Source organism: Epinephelus fuscoguttatus, linkage group LG23 (genome assembly GCF_011397635.1).
Source record: "Epinephelus fuscoguttatus linkage group LG23, E.fuscoguttatus.final_Chr_v1".
NCBI classification, from domain to species: domain Eukaryota; kingdom Metazoa; phylum Chordata; class Actinopteri; order Perciformes; family Serranidae; genus Epinephelus; species Epinephelus fuscoguttatus.
In genome coordinates, this window is record NC_064774.1 from 16,095,592 (window position 1) to 16,117,902 (window position 22,311).

Consider the following 22,311-nt stretch of genomic DNA (forward strand, 5'->3'; position numbering starts at 1 on the left):
GCCACTAAATGACATGTTTACACTTGAAGGTATTTGCCTGTTTGTTCCAGCGTTGACTGACTCCACGCCTGCCAAAAAATCCCCACAGACCACACACACACACACACACACACACACACACACACACTTTATTTTCAGGTCTGGTAGATATAATAGAGAAAGAGACTTTACATCAACTATTCAACCTGTCACGACCTCGGAGGCAGACATATTATTTGGCAGAGCACAGGTGCTCCATCACTGCCTTCTGCTGCGTCAGGGTAATTTCTCACACAGTAGCCTTGGCTCGGGACTGATTTAAAGTTTGAGGTTGTTTCAGGTCACGGAGAGTTCAGGACATCACGTATCTCGCCCTGCGGATCTCAGCTGTCCAGCGATGATAGCGCAGCACCCTTGTGGTTTTTGAGAAATGGGGCTGGAGGTAGACATCAGGAGGCAGAGCTGTCTATATTTAACATTTCATATCACTGGGATTTGAACACATTCTCTATTTGTTTATTGGCATCTTGTTTAGCTGAAGGCTAGTCTCCCAAGAGTCCATAGAATTACAGTGTAAACATATTCAAAACACTAAACTCGCCTGTATTCCATAGAAATGTAGTAATGGATTTTTAACACTTTTGGAAATATGCTGATTTGCTTTCTTGTCAAGAGTTAGCAGATGGTCCACTCCTAGGTGTAGATTTCAGGGGGTACGCAGGGGACATGTCCCCCTCAATAGCTAGTAGCTGAGGAGTTTTACTTTGACCAAATTGAAGACATTTGCACCATAAATTGATGCATGAAAATTCACCAGAATGTAGGAAATTAAGTATTTGATGCTCAAGATTTTTGGTCAGCACACCTCCCGAACCCCTTGTTCCATATGTGTCCCCCACTACTGAAATGAAACCTACGTTCTGTGTCCACTGTTTAACAGCTGGTCATGTGCTGGACTATTTCCAAATGGCGAATTGTGGTTATACTTGGAGTTTTGTACAGACTTGGGGTGCAGCTATCGATTCTTTTAGTAATCAAGTATTCTATCGGTTATTCTGTTGATCAGTCAGATAGGAAATACTGCGTGTTTTCATTAAATTACTTTAGCTCTATTTAAGGGCAAGAGTAATATGTAAAAGAGAGAAAAAGAGAGACTAACATGATAACATGAATTAAGCTAAGTCTTTAACACAGCATTTTTTTCCCCGTGTGTCGCTATATTCTCTAGCAAAATTTGGCTAATAAACATGATACATCGCCCAGTAACGTTAGCCACTGCATTGATTTCTGCTATTGATCAGCCATTATAAAGCCATAACACACATACGTTCTTTCCATGCATCATGAATCTCAGCTAGCAATCACTGATAGAGGTTAAATGCAATTAAATGTGCCGTTAACGTACTTTGTTGTGTTGTGAACTCGATGCATACAGTGCAGTGGATGTTTTCTACTTAGATGTTGTAGCATTTATGACGTGCTATTGTGGTATGCTAACTCCGTTTCCAATATACACTCGACTGTTTTCGTTATAACCTGTAATGATCCCACACACTACACTCTATATCGTTTTCTTTGGCGTGTCTCCTCTTTCTGTCTCTCGCTCTTTTCTTGTCCTTTATCACAAACTGCGCTACATCCACGTTACAGCTGCGTAGGCTATCAACAGCGAAAGTTACAAGCGCATTGTGCAACAGAAACAACCATCTATGCGAAACACAGCGCGCTGTATAGTTGTGCTGGATTTAACAAAGCCGATTTTTAGTAATCCAATTATTCGAGTTACTTGAGGAATCGTTTCATCCCTAGCACAGACTAAAGGGGCTGTATGTGAAATTTAGAGCTCATAAGTTGTCTGCACATGGTTCTCAACATGGAGGTGAATGAGCAGCTAATGGTGCTAACTCTGTAAACCATGCTAAAAAAAATGGCAATGTGCTAGCAGAGTTAACAGTGTTATGCTGTGTTCACACCAAATGTGATGCGAATTTTTGCGCAAGTGTGAATGCTAGAATAGTTTGTGTTGACTTGCATCGTGCGCGCGTGAAATTGCTGAACGTATGAATGAACTTCCACCTGTAGGTCCTCTGTGTTATACATCCCCATAGGATCTCAATGCTGATTGGCTATCGCGGCACAGATTGGTCGCTGAAGTTCAGATTTTTTCAACTCTCGTGAATAAGCGTATAAGAATCGCGCTATTTGCTTAATTTGCGTATTTTGCGTCGCATCTATCGCGTCCAGTGTGACGCCCGGCAGGAAGTTGCGTCCAATCACGTCTTTACATTGACTTTACATGTAATTCACTTGCGCAGATTGTTTTATTCACAACCAGTGTGAACACAACATTAACCAGGGGAAACTGGAGGGATGGCGCTACTCATCCACGATTATGCCCTCCAGATACCGGCAGTATCTGCCATATGAGAGCAGTGCAAAGTGAAGGCAATGAGCTCGCCAGTGAGATACAGTGTGCACCAACAACACCACAACAAACCAGAGAGAAGCTCCAACTACTATAAACACAGAGCGACGTCATTCCCTGCCCAGGATGCCATTACTCCTCTATAGCTTTACATAGCAAATACTTGTGTGCTTCTATATCAATACTAATGTCGTATACAGAACCTTTAAACAATCGTCCCATAACTTAGTTGCTTCAGACTGATGCTATGGTACCAAGTGATTCCATTTGGCAACTTCATCTTTGTGTCTCAATGAAAAAACACCCAAGGTTATTTTTATAAAGAAAAAACATTAGCATAGTTCTTAAGTTAATATGAGTCTGTAGGAGATTCCTATGTATGAGATAGTGTGTCAATAAGAACATTAAAACCATGATTGTTGCTGTGATTCTGTGAGGAGCTTTCTTTCCAGTCAAAATCATTGCCAAAATCTTTCATGCCGAACTGCTGAGGATGATGAGTCATGTCTTGTCTACAACAGCTATCAGACAATCACAGCTTATGCTGGACCTCCAGTGTGGCCGCCAGAGGGTGTGTTACGTCACCTGAAAGCCCTTTAATCCAGCCGGGCTGCACAGCTGGTGGGCCAAGATAAGGAATGACCACTGATACATAACGTCAACCGTCGAAGCGGTCGCTGCGGTGCGTGTCTGCTAATTCTCTCCTGCGCATACCATTTCTGCTTTTAATGGAGCAAATAATCGAACAAATCGTTTTAACAGGAAAGAGTTGCTTCTCTAACCACTGACCTCGTACGTTCTTCTGAAAACTTTGAGCATATGTGAGAGGTTTAATGCACTGAAGCGCGGGGATATTCACACTGTATGTGTCGACTTGGACTGGATAGTGACACAGTTTAAATGTGCGTCAGTGTGCTCGGGTGGAACAAATATCTGGCTCTCCAAAGCATTACAGAGGCACGGGCTGGAGGATCATTATGTAAGGTGGTTAATTTTGGGCCCCAGAGAGATTTTAAACCGCCAACTATGATCCAGATAACATACTGAGGGTGGTTTATTCCAAATTGGACTGAAATTCTTTTCCACAGAAGATAGTGTGCTGGCTGGAAAAATTTGGAATTACTAGTTGTAGCTAAACAGCTTTCCTGCAATATCCTGATACTCCAAATAGTAATAGTATAATAATGTTTGGTTGGATTAAACGTCACTATAATCACTGCTTCATTATAAATCCCTAAAGGAATATTGCTCTGATTCTTTTTCCATTCTAAATGCAGCCAAGAAGCACATACAGCAAACAGTGTGGTCATCCTGTGGCAGTATGAACAAGAGTCTATGTGTGTCACTTGGGGAAACTATGACCTGACTTACATAGCCGCAGAGCTGATGAGTGATGTTTTGCTTCTCAGCAGCTCTGCTCTGGGTTTGGAGTACAGTGCGGCACAGTCTCAGAGTGGGATTGCATGTGTCGTGTTTATTTTTCCCTCTGCTCCAGTATAAAAGAGCTCATTATGTATCCCGGCATAGAGAACGGAATTATGCAAGTGCCTCGCGCTTAAAATGGAAGTGGTATCATCAAAGGCTGAGAGGGCTGGAGAAGAGAAAGAGAGGGGAAAGTTTTCCTCTGTTTATAGAAAGTGTTTATACATACTGAACTCCCTGAATTCACCTTACGTCTCATTGTACAACAGGTTACTTTCAACTTTCAACAACACATCAGATAAACCATTTATCATACCTTTGAATCCACGGTTAAGTAAGCAGTGAGGCTGTAAGGCTCAAGATCAGATTTCTTTTTCTTTGCCAGAATGGGAGAGCAAGTTGGACATCAAACATATCAACCATTCAAATTCAATTTACTGCATGTTGAGAGGAGAAAGATATTTATGCTCTTGTTTGAACTACACTGATATTCTGGGCTGTGTAACTGTCTGATCACACTTGATTAATATTAAATTTCACCAAATATGCAGAAGAACTCCATTGCAAAAAAACCACTGAATTTCGCTCTCCATACAGAGTCACATCAGAAAACCAGGTATACCAAACTCCACTTCAGAAACACTGATTTACAGAGTCACGTCAGACGAGTGGGTATACAGAACTCCACTGAAAAAGACACTGATTTTAACTCTCCATAAAGTCACATCAGAAGAGCAGGTATACCAAACTCCACTGAAAAAAAAACAAAAAAAACAGTCCCAATCCCATTTCTACCCCTTAATTGAGGTGTGAGAAGTGTGAAATATTTGGGTAGAGATCTTTCCCTAAGAAACGAGACACCACTTCATGGTGAAATGCTGAAAACAGGAGGCGCCTACGACATCTTCTAGTTCTTATCGATTTTTTTTGGTTAAGTCGATTTGTTTAACGCTGTGTTCAGTTGCTGATGAGTTTACGCTAGTCCAACTATCTGTTGTTTGTATAGCCTACATTCCGATCGTACAGTAACAAATTGTTTTCCAAAACTTGCCGACGTTGCTGACTTCGCAAGGTGTTCTGGGAAATTTCATCTTTCACTTCGCTGAAAGTGTGGGTCGGGGCTCCCTTGGAATCTAGGGTGGATTTTAAGTGTTGGAAACCACTTCCACTACCTCAATTCTGTTTTGGGACACCACTAGCCTAAATATTAACGCGCACAACCAAGTGCAAGTGGGTATTTCTAGGGGAAGTGTGGGTATTAGGACAGGCTCTTAAACTCTCCATACAGGGTCAGATGACGAGCACTGACACCAAACTCCATTGCGATAACACTCCATTATTAGGCAGTAGAATGACGAAATTTGTGCCTATATGATGTCACACTTTCTCTGAATTCAATCTACAGTATTTCATTATCAGTCCATCCATATTTGAGTATGCAGTCCATTTAATAACCAATGGTGGATTAAAATATGGGCAAAGTGGTCCTAGAAGTCCCAGTTCTCTGCGAAGTTACAGAATTTTAACGTCGCCCAGGTTTCCGCGTAAAAAGGCCTATGGGAATTTTCCATTGGATTTTGGATTACTGCAGAAAATAAACTCTATGGCAAACAGGAGTTTATACTTACAAGCTTTGTTCAGCGGGGTAACCTTCACAAAAATAACACCACTTTTAGAACTTTTCTTAGCGTAAAAGCAATCAGCAGAAATAAAAAGCTAATGCTAGGCTAATTAACAACATCACGGTTACATGACTTCAAATTCTCCACCACAGCAAGGCTTTAAATCTGTGTCAGGCGTGATAACATTCTGTAGTCTCATTTAGCCTCTTGTGTCGTTTCCTAAACCTACCACATTAACTTTACTTACCTAAATCTAACCTCTCACTTTACGTTGAGTGCAGAACTTTACGAAAAGTAAGCCATTCGTGGTGCGCAAATTTTTAGGATCTCATATTAACTGTTGTATAAGGACATGTTGCATGGAAAAAAGGTCATTCACAAACATAATTTGTCATAGTTTTTCTTATCAAAATTAACACTTTCCCTGCCAGAGTACTGTTTTTAAGTTGCCAACCACCGCCAGCATTTTTGATCATATTCACTGATCTTTCTAGACCCACAGAATAATTTGTTCTATGATTATGTAAAGAGTTTTTATATGAAACTTAAGAAGAGACCTTTCGTTTTTATGCACAAAAAACATTTTATTCTATCTAACTCCATTTCTTTTTTAATTAACACTTGAATTTGTGCATCTTCATAAAACAACAACACATCGGACAAAAAGCTCAATATTCTCTTTGAGGTACAGCGGAACACGTCGCCACGTTGAGCAATCATTCAATGTGATGTTGTCTCCCTCTCCTCTGCGGCCGTCTTGTCTGCGTCACTGCCACCGTCATGGCGACCCCGCTTTGTCCCACCAACCTCGTCCGCTTCTTCATCCAAATCGTATTGAGAATGTTGATCAAAGCACAAAGTGTCGGAGTCTGAGATCATCAACATGTCTGCGACCGTCAGCAGCATTTCTGTGCAGTTTACAAGCTGCAGCATTTCCGTAAGCATTTTCTAGCAGATTTTCTTCTTTGTTTATGTAGGACATGGCAGTGCTGTTCTATTTCACAAGATGTGTAACAGCGCCCCCTATCTTATGATAGTGAAAACATGGATTGACGGAACATGTCAACGGCAGGGAATCGTTGTGTCACAAATGACGGAAAATCTTGTCAGTGGCGGGGAAAGAGTGAATACTTAACATGGCTGCAATTTCCTAAATAAACTTGTTTTTAGTCAAACTATTATTTTAGCGTGAGTACTTTTTTGGTTTCTGGGTCTGTGGGTGTACAATGAAGCTGCCTTGTGTGGTCTATTGTTTGCAGTGAACTTAATGGGAATTTATAGGCACAATGCTTAGAGAATGGCAATGGGGGGGGGGGGGGAGTGGGGTCTGACAGCTACTTTTAGCCCCAGGACCCCCTAAAAGTTTGATCCAGCCATGCTAAAAGTTGAGTCAGTTTGGGGGGGGGGGGCGGTCATTAACATTTTTCAGTTACAAGCTGGTGACAGACTCCTCCATGACACATTGAGACCTCCACCTCCCCTTCAGTGACGCTCTGAAGGAGACCCAGAGCCCAGGTTTGGACCACCAGGTGATGGACTCGTCCAAGTCGAAACGTCCCCCCCTTCTTGTCCCCTCCGTGACCGCGCTTTGACTCCAGGTGTGTTTATTTACCTGCTGGCCCGGGCCCAGGCGGGAAAGCTCGCGCGTTCGGCTCACTTCCACAAGCTCCACAAGGGTGGACCGTACCATTATGAACGCTAGGAGGAGGGGGAGCCAGAAAGAGAAACACACTATTATCTCCTGATATAGCTTCAGCATTTAGTCTGGTCCAAACCGGAGCTGTCACAGGGTGTATGAAATATAACCTCCACTTATTTTGGATTAAAATCAACTAGTTTAGTGGAGTTTGTTTTGGATTTATTGGCAGAGAACTTTCCCACCACCCCCTAAAACCCTCCATCGCAACATCTTGCCTTTTGATTGACCGCTCCATATTTTTTTTTCTGCGTGCTGAATATTCCTCCTGCTGGAGAAAGGAGAAAAAACAACACAGGGGGGAAACTGAGGAAGAAGACACACAGCGGAAAAATAAAGGAGGTAGAGTGAAAAAAAAGAAAAAAAGAAAGTGAAATAACAGGAGATTAGCGGGAAGACTGGAGGAGCAGGTTGGAAAGAAAGCGAGAAGACACTGCGCAAGTGGAGAGCGAGACTTGCCTTTATAAGCCTGTCATTTCATTCTTATAGAAGTCGGTGCTTTTGTGTGAAGATTTTTTTTTTCCGTTCCTCATCTGCTGATTAAAAAGGTGAGTCCATCCCGTTGGTGCTCTGAGAGCCAGAAGTGTGTGTGCATGTGAGAGTGTTTGGAGTCTCCGTGTCCTCCTGGAGAAAGTCAGGGAGTAGCCTGTGCAGATTTTGTCATTGTTCATTCAACAGTCGCGCAACAAGGCAATGAAACCTGCAAAATGTGTGTGTGTGTTCTGTTCTCGAGGGTTAGCTCTGTTGTAGGAATGTGCACGTATGCAACGTGAACCCTCCTGTTTAACATTGCATTATGCAGAACCCTCAAAGTAATCAGTGCCCCCTGTGTTTTCTTCCCTGATTGAATCCAGAAACACGCTGCTCGGTCCGCCTATCAACACACACACACGCACACACTCTGCAAGACATCAATATTTAAATGTGTGTTCGCATGCAGCAGATGAAGAAAAGACTATTTAAATTACATTTTGCATGCATGTGATCCCGTTTGGAGTGTTTGTGTGACACACAGAGTGCGTGTTATTGACGCGCACATGTGGCACAGCCAGCGGCTCTTTGTTCCTCTCCCCTCCACCTCCCCCCTCTTATAATCACCGACCCAGGCATGACAGCTCAATGGCATGCCTGGGTGTCCTGCACATAGAATATAGGCCAGTATTGACTCATGGCGCATGAACTTGGATCTTATATGAACATGACCCCCCTCTTCTTCCCTCCATCCCTCCATCCATCCCTGGCTTGTCTGTCAGCCAGCAGCATCATCATCCCTTTGTGGTGTTTTTAAAACAGGATGTTCCCACAGGGCTGCAGCAGCGGCGATATCACGGTTATATACTTTTTTTTTGTGATCATGATATGGAGGCTGAGGTGGTGAGTTTGGGGCCGTTCAAGGGGAGGGGGCTGGCAGAGGGGTTGTTGTGGCACTTGGCGCGCCAGAGGAGGGGATATAATGTGTGTCAATGTCAAATGGAGGTGTGTCCCTTGTGTGTGTGTGTGTGTGTGTGTGTGTGTGTTCACAGGCCCTGTGCTGGCTCGGAACAAAAAACATACTAGGAGAGAATTTAAAAAAAAAAAAAACATGCAGCAAAACCCCTGAAAATCTCCGTTTCATAAGAGTCTCCCTTATGGAATATCTTATAACCTGGCGCGCGAGGGGAAATATTTTCCTTCAGTGTGTCGTGCCAGACCAAGGACACACACACACACACACACACACACACACACACACACACAAAGTGAGAGGGCTCCACAGACAGGTTTTCACCGCGGTGCAAGCTGCGCACACGCACGTACGCACTCAAGCAAAGCTCGCGCGCAGATTCTGTGAGTCATACCGCATTTGGAGACTCGCGGCCTCACTGCTCTTTGAGTGAAGTGGAGCTCCTGCTGATAACGCGCGCGCACACACACACACACACTCACATAGACACACGCATGGACACGGACTTGTGCGCGAGCGCAGACAAGCCTCTCTTCTGAAGTAGACATTGTTCCAGGATTGTGCGTTCAGATGTACAAATGCACCAGGACGCACGCGCGCCACAGGCTGTATGTCAGAAATTACAGACTGTGCTGAGATGTAGAGATGCAGACACACACACACACACACACACACACGGACGCAGACAGGGACACACACTCTCACAGAGTGTACAGTTTGTCTTTCTTTGTTGGAGATACTGGTGGGTGTGGTGTTAGCAGCCCTGCATCCATAATTTTGTGGCTGTTTATTTCAGATGACTTTTCATCATCAGACCAGAGGGAGTGAGCACACACTGTAAAAACTTCACCTCTGATTAATACTGCGTTTTAGGAGGATATTAAAGGGTCAGTTCACCCAAATGTCAGCACACACACACACATGCTCATAGTTTGGGTTTTATCTGCTGATGATTTGAGATATTATCCCACTGCAGTGGAGGTGAATGGAATTTTAGTTGTGCTGCTCAAAACACTGAAGACTAATATCTGAAAATCTCATAACCGGTGTGTCTCTTCAAAAACTGTCATGGTTACTCTCTGTGGACATGCAGTTTTCTGGTGACTTTTAACAAAACAAAATGTCTAATGTAAACTTGTTCCGGACATGTGTTCTGGACTAAGAATAAACAAATCTCCAGTGTGCGTTATCTATTTGGATTTGGCGACCCATTTATTCTCAGTACAGTAAACACATGCTCACCATAACACAGAAGAGCGACAGCATTGTCCATATGTAATCATAATTCCATTCACCAAATTAAGTTTTACACACCAATACGTCATACTTTTTGACATGCTTTCATAACAAAAACTTCCCGTTCCACACACCTGAACCGTGAACTCTGACAGCTCTAGTATATTTACATTTACCTTGTGTTTAGATAAAATAAACAAAAACTACATTATGGCTCCAACTGTGACTACTGCTTGGGAGAAAGTAGTTCCTATACGTAAACTTTATTTCGTTATGCCAGTTTAAGGCTACAGTCACACGAGCTAATGCAGGTGAGTGACCTGCCAAGATCACTTGTCAAGATCATATTCATGGTGAATGTGGGCAGTGCTGGATGTGAGGCACACATAAAGCTAGCTTGTTAGCTAATTTAAGCTATATTTTGCTTATAAGTTCTTATGTACATTTGAAATTTTCTCATGTTCCGTTCCACTCTACGAAAAAAAAAAAAATCCTGGATACGGCAGCTGCCATCTTGTATTGGTGGTATCATTTGGATTCAGAGTTTGTGCATTAGCGATCTCTGTGGTATCAAGATCCCGCCCATACACTGCAACCAATCGTGAGCAGTGCCATTGGTCGCGTGCACACCAATTTACACAGATAGCTGTCAATTATGACATCAAACCCCCTCTTATATAGCATCAAATAACTAATCAAAACCAAACTTATCAGAAAAGGAAGCACTCAAAATACAGCAGTGTGAGAAAAACTACCTGAAATGACAGAAATCATGTTTGGGTAAAAATGTATTTGACCCATACATTGACATTGTATCCATCTGCTTACATGGAGGGGGCGGAGTTTATGGCCTATGCCACAGTCAGCCACCAGGGGCCAATCAAGATGTTTCGGTTTCACTTTTGGGGAGCTTTCGTGTCGTCCATCTTTATTATACTTAGTCTTAAAATGTCTTGTTACAAATGTTGCAAAACTAAGGCTTTAACATTTTGAATTTGTGGGGTCTTAACTACTACAAACATTTGATCTAATTTCATTTATCCAGTTTTAATTTCCTCTTGTGAAAATGAGTGAAGCCTTACTATGTAAAAGTCCATATTTCTAATGTTACAAATCTTTAAAAAACTATAAGACTGTCATTTTACTTCACACTTGCACTTACCTGTTGGCAAAATGTAGATTGACTTAACTCACGCTAATAACCATATTCCTACATAACACTTACCTCTGCACATATATACTACTTGCATGCAATGCTTAAATATGTACATGGACATGATTTGTCCAAAAATCTGTCCTAAATTTGGTTAAAAGGTGCCTTGAACGGGTCCAAAAAAGTTCTAAACTTAACTGTCTGATACCTGTAGACACCCTGTATACAGTCTATCCTCTTGAATATCATACAATATTGGATGGTTAGACATAGTCTGGGGCCGTTAGTGGCCGTTTTGGTAAGGAACCGGAACCAGGACGAGTAAGACAGGATCTGGAATTCGATGGATGCGCCTTTCCGTCAAAATCAAAGCACCAAGCTAATAAAAATGCGGTGAAACTTTAATTTAAAGAATATAATTTACAAGAAAAACCCCAAGCCATTAAGTCAGTCGATTTTCTTACACCCCTCATCACCCCAAATCGATGGCGCGCCAGAATTTAAAGTTTTACTTTGGTGAATTTGGTGAATTCGGCATCCGCTCTCTAGACCGGAACCAGAATCCAGACAAAATTTGGAGTGAATAGAAACCAGGCTCTTCACTTTATGTGAAGACCCTGGTGACGCGAGGCTAGTTAGACATGGCAACAATCAGTGTCTCTTCCATGCATACTTCTTTGCGATTGGTTGAGGTTGGCCATTCAAGGTTCACCAAAGTTGAACTCCACACAAAGATGTGAATTTGCTTTGCCGCTGGAAGCAAATGTTGAATGGAAGTGAACGGGGGGCAAATACAAGCCAATGTTAATTTCACCTGTGTGTGACCGTACCTTTCAGTGTGTCTTTTCAACGGTCTTTACAGTGCAAACAAAATTCCATCCACCTCTGTTGTATTGGGCATGGAGGCAGATATGTCAGAGGCAGATATCTCACAACCACAGATAAGGCCAGAACTCTCTGCACAGCTAGATAACACTGTCCACAAGTGGAATAGGTGCGAGTCTAAACCACCCTGCCGTCTATGGAATAATATAGCACCACAAGGACCAGCTACAGCATTAAAACCGTGCTTATGCTTTAACAAATGAATAATGTAACTCTCTTAATGACCACTTTAACTTATAAACCTTAAGTGAGTGTTTCTGCTCTGGGGTGTATTTTCAAGTACATCTCTGACTGCTGGATTTAATTATTTAAAATAGATATTTTGACATTATTATAGTGCTCATTTTACTTAATGATTATTTGAATTCTCCGGTTAACACTCAGCTACATCTCTGAAACTGACTAAACACGCAGATCTTCACAGTGTCTCGAGCTGATCGTGTCGAGAGGAAGACATGTTTGAAGACATAAAAGGCTTTCCTTCTAAATCTGTTCCAGCATCATAAATTACAAACCATGGGGTATTTATAGAGGTCAGGAGAACAGATTGTTCTGCTGAGCGTGTTTTATTTTAATTTGATTATGTTCCCCAGATGTGGAGCTGCAGAATTAATCTTGTGTAAGATGCCTGTTTTTTTATTTGGCCTTAGTATTTCAGCATAAAGGAAATATAAGAATGGATGCTGTTTGTGAACTGAATTTCTTTACGGTTTGCTGTTGATCAAACTAAATGAGCCATTGATCACAGGATTTGGTAATTATTTATTGACTTATTGATCTAATTTGTTGACCAAATAAGCAATAGATTGATCAATAATGCATCCCATAACAATAGAACTTTCAATGCAGTATAACGGCAACAGGATGTGGCAGTTGTACTTTATTATACTGCCAAAATGTCATTTTAAGACTTGGCACAAATTCATTTTTGGACCCATGGATGACATCTGTATACACTGTATGACTGCCAGAAGTTGCTAATTATCTCCCAGCAGATTCAGGTTGGAGTGAGGACACTGTAACTGTGAACGGGCCGGGCTGTCAAAATGTCACAGCTGTAATTTGTGCAGTTTTTTCCGGAGTCGTGGCATATGCATCTGTCAGGATGGAAAATAAACTCTTCAGCTGTAACAGTTGCCCTTTGGTCTGACGCCGTATCCCCGAGTGTTTGTGTTCTGGCCAGACTAATAATCCAAGATCAGCTTGTTGACATCATTAAACTGTGGCGGTTCAGTCTCTACTCGGTAGGAGCTTGCAGCCATTTCTGAGCCCACTGACAGAACAGAAACATTTGTTAAGTGATGACTCAGTAGCTTAAGTTTTGTGTTTGGCAGAAAGATGGTGATGGCCATGTTTGTTAACCCCCATGTTTCATTGTCCCTGCACCGCTGAATGTGTTGACATGGTGGCTATCGACCATCGTGACCTCATTACAGACTGGTTGTACCATCATTGGACATCGCCCGTGTTCATTTGGATTGTCAGTGACAGTTTGACCTTTTGCACTCCAGGTTCCTAACAGGGCGCCATGATTTGTGTAACACAAGGCATGATTTACAACATTTGTTCACGCTGAAATTATAAATTATACATAGCTGAAAAGACAATTGTAAAGCTTGACGATGTAACGTTTGAAAGAGGAAATACCACAGTGTTCCTATTATAAAGTAAGAGGCTGTGGAGTGTACAGCCTGACTTGCAGGGGCGGCCTGAGAAATTTTTCATAGTGGTTGCCAGATAGGGCCACTGAATCGATATATCGATCAAGATCAATGGACCTTCACACCCCTAGTATATAGCTTAGTTGAAAACTGTCAATATGAAGAGTTAGGAAGGATTGGCATACTGATTTACCTCCTGTTTTACAGTTAATATTACTAATTATCTGATGTGCATAGACATTTTCTTCCACAGCAATCCTGTTTTAATGTCTTATGTATCTGTTTGTGTTAGGTGATTATTTGTTCTTCAAACAGGCTGACTGTCATTTCCCTTAAAAGGACAAATACACAGCTGAAGTTTGGAGTACATGGATTGTAAGGAGCAAACCTTTTTTGCCAACAAGTCTTCCCAAGATTAGGGCAAACTCGTGGGTACCCATAGAATCCATTTTCATTCAAACATGTTGAGGTGACAGTTCAAGGGACCCCTTTTAAAATGGCCATGCCAATTGTTCCTCTCACCAAAATTTAGCCAACTTTGGAGAGTTATATCGCCCCCTTCCCAAAAAGCTAGGATTACATGGTTGGTACCAATGGATAGTGATGGCCAAATGAAGCCTCATGAACCACTTTCTGTATTTTCTGACCCCACCAGATGGTGCTCTTGGTTTAAAGACAAAGACTTAAGTAGTGATGGCCAAATGTAGCTTAATGAACCAATTTCTTTATTTTCTGACCTCACCAGATAGCGCTCTTGGTTTAAAGATAAAGGCTGAAGGACTTGCAATGTTCAAACCTTTGTTGAACAGACAGCGCCATCTGGTGGCTTCAGAAAATAAAGACAGTGGTTCATGAGGCCTCATTTGGCCATCACTAGACTTAAGGACTTGCAATGAAGTGTGCTTTCAAACCTTTCTTGAACAGACAGCGCCATCTAGTGGCTTCAGAAAATAAAGACAGTGGTTCATGAGGCCTCATTTGGCCATCACTACCAATGAATGTTTTATGTTTTCAAGTTTCACAAGATACTTTTGTGCTGACATAAAAAGTAAGCACCCCACAGCCTCTTAAAGACAGTAATATCAACCTTCAAGTATTTTCGCCACTGCTTGCTTGGTCTGGCATGACCGTTAGCTTATTTTGGTTATTTTATTTTTTTGAGGTTAGCCAGTGTTAGCAAACTTAAGCTAGATATTGTTGTGTAACTGGCATCAAGGTCAGGGGGGTAATGTTACACCAACTGTCTGCTTTTTTCCTTTTAGTTTTTTGAAGCACTGTGTGCTGCTAAACAGTGCTAAATAAATAAAGTTTTTTATTATTATCATAATGAGAATTATTTATGTTTTTTCACTATAGTAAAACAAGACGTACACACACAAATATACACACACAGGAGAATCATTTCCAAACATATAAAGTGGCCTATGAGGGGGGAATGAAAGTAAAGAGTGGAGAAAATGGCAATTCTAGTTGATTTAAAAATAGGAGAACTTATTGCACTTGCATTTCTGCCCCCTCCTTTAAAGCACAAATGTACCTCCTTTCAGCTGTTGGGGGAAACTTACTCGAGCGTATTCAGTCTGTCACCTTGCCTGTTGACTCAACCAATATTAACATTTACTCCCGCAGTGTTTGCTAATCCATCAGTGATGACCGCAGGGGAAAGACGATATGCTTGACCTGTTAGGGCTGTACAGTGGTGAGATATTAAAGTTCAAATCATAGTTTATTTCTGACCTTCAATGTTGGAGAAAGTGGATTTACATATGTAGAATCTTTTTCTAAATTGACACCTCTTGTTTAATGAATACTCATATGAAATTGAAGCATTTTATTGTTTGTTGTTCAAGTTATGAGTCATCACTTGTAAAACAATGAAGTTCTGACAATGAAACAGTTTATTATATGAATATATTGACCGATGGAGTTAATTTCCTGACTTTAAATGAGCTGCAGTGATAAACTGACCAATATTCCACATGTTGTATTAACTCAGATAACATGGCTCTGAGGTCTGATAGCTGCTACGAAACAGAAGACACCGAAAACACTGTGGAAAGGTAGATGAATGTGTGGATATGCAGTAAACTAGGCCAGTAAACATCTATTATTGGAGGTGGATTCAGGTCCCAGAATACCAGGGAATCAAATGCTGTTGTCATTTTGACTGCTCAGAAATAGTCTGTGTCCTTATGTTGAGGTGTTGACGCTCAAATGATCTCCTGTGTAAGTGCACACCAGCTGTTGGGTTCATGCAGAGCCGTCAATTTAGTGACACGAGCGCCGTGTTTCAGTGTAGCGGCGGCACCAAGCCGCTGATTAAATGTGAGGTATTGTTGCATTAAGTGGACTGCGTTATGGTGTTTGATGGTGTCTCGGCGCTGATGGTGCTACGGAGCTGATGCTTATGTCTGTGGGTGTAATTGCCTCTTGAGAGTTAGAGTTTTGTTTACTGCTCAGTTTGAGTATTGCCGCTCGTTTATAGCAGAGGAGGGCTGATAGCCACTTTAATTAGCTTGCTATTGGAACAAACATGAACACTGATGATTTCAAGCAAATGAGGGGATAAAGTACCTTCTTAAAGCTGCAACAAGCAAGATGTTTACATTAAAAATGGATCAAATTACCATGTGTAACGTGAAAGGTGTTGCTCATGGTGACAAACCCAGCTCCATGAGGCAAGTTCACATCTTTTAGCTTGTTTATTTACGCTTTCTGGCCTGCAAACTTGGCTCATATCAATCTTGTTTCCAGTCACATCAGACACATCAGACACATTGTTTAAGGGCTGACAGTATTTTTGGCCAGTTACACGTCGGTCTATAGGTTAATTTTGCTACTCTTCAGTTCACTGCACTCTCCACCAACTGGGTCTGGAGGCAGCTAGCTAGTAGCGCCACTTATTCGGTGATAACTGCTAATAACGCCATCCCGACCCAACACCAATGCTGTGGAAACATTGTGCCCATCTTCCAGTCTCCCCCAATTCATGCGGTAAGTAAGTGACTCAACGTCGAGCTGCTAACTTCCTTTGGTGGTGTTCACTATGTTATCACTGTTAGCTCTGTTAGTACAATTAGCAATGTCATCATGGCTAGTGGTGCTAACATAGTCAACAATGCTAAAGGACATTTGTGGCTTAAAATGAAGCCATTAACTTACCAGGGCTATGTGTGGGGCGTCAGCGGAGGGTGGTGCCATGTTTTCGCAGTTCCGTTACCAGTGGTAATCACAGAATTAATGGCATTAATAGCTAGCTCCCATCTCACCGAGGTGAGAATTTGCAAATCCTAAAATAGCAAAGGAATGGCACACTTTACTCTGTCTTACTCTGCCTCTGATTGGCTTACCTTGACATTCTTGCCCTAACCATAACCAGTCCCATTTATCTTCCCTAAACCTAACCAATCCATACAACAAAGGCAATGAGTACTAGCCAATCATAAGGAGCATAAGACAGGTCATTTCTTAGCTTTCCTAGGATTCGCAGTTTTGCGACACAGATAGTGAACAATACAGAGTGGCCAAGGCTAACATCAGCTAACCAGTGGAGACCAATGGTGGCCAGTGGGTACTATGTTTTTGCATGTTAACGTGGCTAGCTAGCTGTCTATTAGCAAAAGTAACCAATACTTTCATCCCTACTCCAAATGAAAGCTATTGTTGCTAGTTTGCTGGATGTGTAAATAGTTAACTATTTACTTACACTTTTGCCATATCAACTTTAACACAGATGTGTTTTTACTTTGTTGCAACGCCCCCAAGTGGCCAAAAAGATCTACGAATGCAGCTTTAACTACATTCAGCCTTTTATAACTCCATAGCTCCACAAACATATTGCTGTTTCTGTGTACCATCTGTCCAAGACTTGTAAGATCTTTGAATTGGAACTGAAGATCATATGATGGCCAGTCAGCCAGTTATTAGTGTAGAAGTATTTTTGGCAAATATTCACTGAATCACGCTTTTCAAATGTAACTTCTTTGTCATTTATGATAGTAAATTCAATATCGCGATATTGAATATTGAGTTTTGCACTGTTGGTTGGACAAAACTAGTCATTTCAAGATGTCAGCCTGGACTTTGAGAAATTGTGATTGCCATGTTTTGCCATATTTCCTTACATTTAATAGACCAAATGATTATTTATTCATGAAAACAACTGTGAGTTTGAGCCTTACGTTTAATATAATTAGTTATATTTAACAAGAAGCCTAATCTTATTAAATTAAAATGCACTGATGAAATGTCCATATGAAAAAAATCCCTCCTGTCTCTTATTTACATGCTCCAGTTGTATCCTGCATGGCCCATCTGAGTGCAGCTACTGTAACTAACACTGTGTAATGTTGCACTTCCCCCTGTGTTGGCACCAACAGAAACATTGATTCTTCTCTGTTGACAGTGGATTCAGCTCAGTGTGTTAAAACCCAGCCAATGTGACACCAGAGACCATCGAGAACGCAAAACAAACATTGAAATTTGTGCTCACGGGCTACTAAAAATGAATCGTTTGGATGGAAACCAAAGCACGCCGAGCACAGATGAAGCGCTGCTTCTCACTCACACCTGCATCTTTGGCTGTGTTGGGGGGATTTTGCTCAGTTTTGTAGCTTATAAAGAAGAAAAAAAAGTGATATGTGGTGCAGAGTCATTAAAATGTCCACTTGTGTATGGCACAGCATTTTGGGCAGCCAAAACCACATCTAAAAGGGTTTTTTATATTGAGTTTTGTCATTAATTGATCAGAAATTCAATTGTTTTTACAGAAATTAGGGCATAAATTCAGTGAATTTCACTCAGTTTGATATTTAAAAACACGATGACATAAAAGCACTAATGTTTAAACACTGCTTGTAGCTGAGGATAGGTCAGTTATTTTGATATCTGTTTGGAGTGGCGTACATTACAATGGGTTTGATAGCATGAGCTCAGATGTATTTTGACTGTGTGTACAGTGAAGAGAAGCACATTAGCTGATGACTGAGACAGTGTGGAACAACGCTGCTCACCGCGTAGGTGTCTGAGATCAGTCTAGTCTGAATAAATCCTGACCATGTGAGTAATGTTTTGTGTGTTTTTATGTGCTTCTTCATCTGAATTGTTATCATCAGAGTCTTGGCCAGTCGTAGTGTCTAGTGCATATTAGTCTGAGTGTTCATAAAAATATGGATTTTTTTTTTTTGTATACTCTGTGTAGGTGGACTAGAGCATAACGACATCTGGGTCAGAGCATATGGATTTTATCCTGTGTAGGTGTATGAGATTACAGCAGTGTTCATACGCTAGCATCTAGGCCAGTGTGTGTGTGTGTGTGTGTGTGTGTGTGTGTGTGTGTGTTTGTGGGGGGGACCGCTCAGTCCTTTGCCCGATGGCTAGAGGCCAGATACAGATAGGCCAGGCCCCACAATGCCCTGTCTGTTCCCACGAGTCCAAACAGGCCTTCAGAACAGCCTATTTATAGACAAATGCTTTGCCCAAACTTCATTCATATTTCCCAGGTTGGATGTGCAGAGAAGAGTGTGTAGATGGATCCTCTTTTTTTTTTCTTTTTTTTTATTCTAAAACTCAAATGTGTGGTGCAAATGTTTCACTCTCTGTGACTGTGATTTTGAGTCGAAGCGACCTAAATGCGTCCAAGTGTGCATCCAGTCTGGTGCCGTCAGAGGCGATAGTTCACAATGTGTATGTGTGTGTTGTGTGATTGGCATTCCACGGTGCACAGTTACATAATCGGGGCTGTTTGTCAGTAGATCCACAGGCAGAGGAAGAGCTGAGTGGGGCAGAAAATAAACAGCAAAAACATGTTCGCGGGGGTAACATTCGACCCCCCTGCTGGTGCACACAGTATTCATGTGAAGTGTATTTATATAGAGTAGGCTTTCTGCGGTTGTGTCACAGATCTCCTAGCAACAGGGGCCGCCATCATGACGGAGGTCCACTGGGGAAAAAATAGCTGTAGGCTAGCAATGGATAAATATGGAACAACAGGAAAACAGCTACCAGCCCTCCGAAGAAAAACTTGCAGCAAATGCCCCCACACATGACATATGTTAACATTCAAATGATGTAGGAATTACGACGTGATATTGAAGCAGTGGAGCCTTGTTATTAAGAGACAAAGACACTGGGCTTCAACACAGGAGTCAACTGTTCACTTCCCATTTCCAACAGTCAGTGATGGTAGTAGTCCTAGTTTTCTGATCATAAGCCAGTGATTATTGTAACCATCACAATAAGGGTCCTTTAACCTTGAAGAAGTAGGAAGTTTAAGACACACCACAATGTTTCTTCAAGCCTTAATGTCTATTTTAACCATTAGAGACTCACTGTATACCAATTATTGGACGGTCTCACTCCAAGTCTTCGAAATTTGTTGCTTGGGCAGTGACCTGCGGCATCCGAAACCAAAGAAAAAAAGCGTCGTTTAATGTCGGCATTATACGCAGCAGGTTGTCGTATAGTTTAAAGGCCAGTTTCCACCAGATGCGTGTTGGTTACGTCTGCGCTCCGGCACGGCAGCGGAGCCGATAGGATTCCATTCTAGTCAATGTGTGTGTTTCCAGCGGCTGTGCTGCGTTCCAGCTCTGTCTCAGCTCCGGCACTCCGGAGCCCTCCGCAACAGATACGCAGAACTTCTATTTTTGCCGGACGCCAGAGCACAACGCAGCAATTCAGCACAGAGCAGATCGTGCGGGGCAGGAAGTCGTGTACAGAAACACAATAAAACATCCGGTTAATTTTCAAAATAAAGTACATAGTGTTCACGGCTGATCATATTTCCCTGCACTACACCTTAAAAACTACATAATGGGCAGAGGCAGGCCTGAAGTCAACAGGTCAGAGGTTTTCAGACGTCATTTCACCCTGTGAACGCCATGGACGAGGACATATTAATCATGGCAGTGCACCGAGATGTCTTCTGGCGGAGCTGCACCGCATCGCACAGCAAACGCAGCCGGTGGGTATTGACGGACAGCGAAGCACGCAGCGGATAACCAGCGCTGCCGTTCTGCAACGAACTCGCATCCAGTGGAATTCAGGGGGAAATGTGGCGAAAAAGGATGAAAGTCATAGCGGCGAAAGTCCAAGTGGGGCCAGCGGGAGTGGTGGTGGATGGGTCCAACAAACACCAACTTTCACCCAGGAAAGCAGTGTTCACGTCCCGTAAGATTCTAATATCTTTAGGCTAAAGTTCAAGGGACCCCTTTGAAAATGGCCATGCCAGTATTATCCATGCCAAAATTTAGCCAGGAATTTGAAGCACTATTCAGCCTCCTTCCTGACAAGCTAACATGACATGGTTGGTACCAATGGATACCCTAGGTTGTCTTGTTTGACATGATGCTACTACTAGTGATGGCCAAATGAGGCCTCATGAACCACTGTCTTTATTTTCTGAAGCCACCAGATGGCGCTGTCTGTTCAACAAAGGCTTGAAAGCACACTGCATTGCAAGTCCTTCAGCCTTTATCTTTAAACCACAAGCACCATGTGGTGGGGTCAGAAAATAAAGAAAGTAGTTCATGAGGCTTCATGTGACCATCACTAACTACTACCAGTACCTACCTTAAAAGAATGAGTGCGCCGCAGCCTCTTACAGGCAGTAATATCTGCAAAGAGATCGCCTGGGGTCCCGTGGATCTCTTAGGGTTAACCCAAATAAGAGTTCAGAAAAACTTGTATGTCAGTTTAAATGAAGTATTTTGTTCGTTTTATTTGTTGTTGGTGCCGGTGCAGATCTGTTTTGACGTATCTGGCAATCATCTTTGTCGATTAGTCAATCAAATCCCCAACTGCTTCAATGAGCAATAAATAATATCAGTCATTTTTAAGTAAAAATGTCAAACTTTCCTTGGTTATGGCTTCTCAAATGTGAGGGTGTGCTGCTTTTTTGTGGTATTGTTAGCTGAATATCTTTTGGGTCTCAGAGTGCTGGTCTAATTCTTGGATTCTTGGTAGGGATGCTTAATAATATCGGAACGTCATCTGTATCAGCCAATATTGGCTTTAAAAAAGGAATTAGCAAATGTGCTATTTCCTGTTTTGCACAACGAATGAACATTACATACATTGAAACATATTGTATTTCATGCCTCCATCTGCTGGTGGCCATCACGATAAGAGCATAATATGATGTTAATTTCACTACAGAAGAGATTTCATGATCACTAACATTAGGTAGGGAAAAAGTAGATACATCTGTATTGGTTATTATCAATTAATCAAGAAAATAACCCCTTTAATCAAGAAAGATAAAACAAAGAATTGTTGGTCGCAGCGAACCAGTAGCAGTTTTAAAACGTGTGATGACTATTTTGTCCAACGATATTAAAACACACTAAAGTACTTTCTGCACCAGTGTCACCAGAGACAGACTGGTTTAAAACTAAATCAATGATTGAATTTATAACAGAACATTTGAGTCTTAATCAGGAAGAGTGGAGCTCTGGAAATCGACGCAACTTTAAGTAGATTAACATTTGCTGTGTTTGTTGTACTGCAAACCATCATGAAGCTGCTATCAGTGCAGCCACAATATAGTGTGTTTTGAACCTGGATATGAGCGCGCGCACACACACACACACACACACACACACACACACACACCCAGAGGAACCATGTTTCCTAATATACGCACACATCTAAAGCAATTAGCCTTTTAATAACTCAACAGTAATCAAAGCAATTTGGTGCCTGCTGTAATAATAGCTTGTAATCATTCACTCCACATGGCTTCATTTATATCTCCTCCATCACAATCTGACACTGTAGCAGTGAGGAGGAG

The 22,311-nt window shown here is 41.9% G+C and overlaps 1 protein-coding gene across 1 annotated transcript in view; it reads left to right on the forward strand.

Annotated features, from left to right (window-relative positions):
* The first annotated feature begins 7,197 nt into the window (after nt 1–7,197).
* ndrg2 (NDRG family member 2) overlaps nt 7,198–22,311 on the forward strand; it is a 58,108-nt gene continuing 42,994 nt past the window's right edge. The window contains exon 1 of the mRNA XM_049568153.1: nt 7,198–7,692. The gene's annotated coding sequence lies outside the window, so the exon portion shown is untranslated. The remainder of the gene's footprint in view (nt 7,693–22,311) is intronic.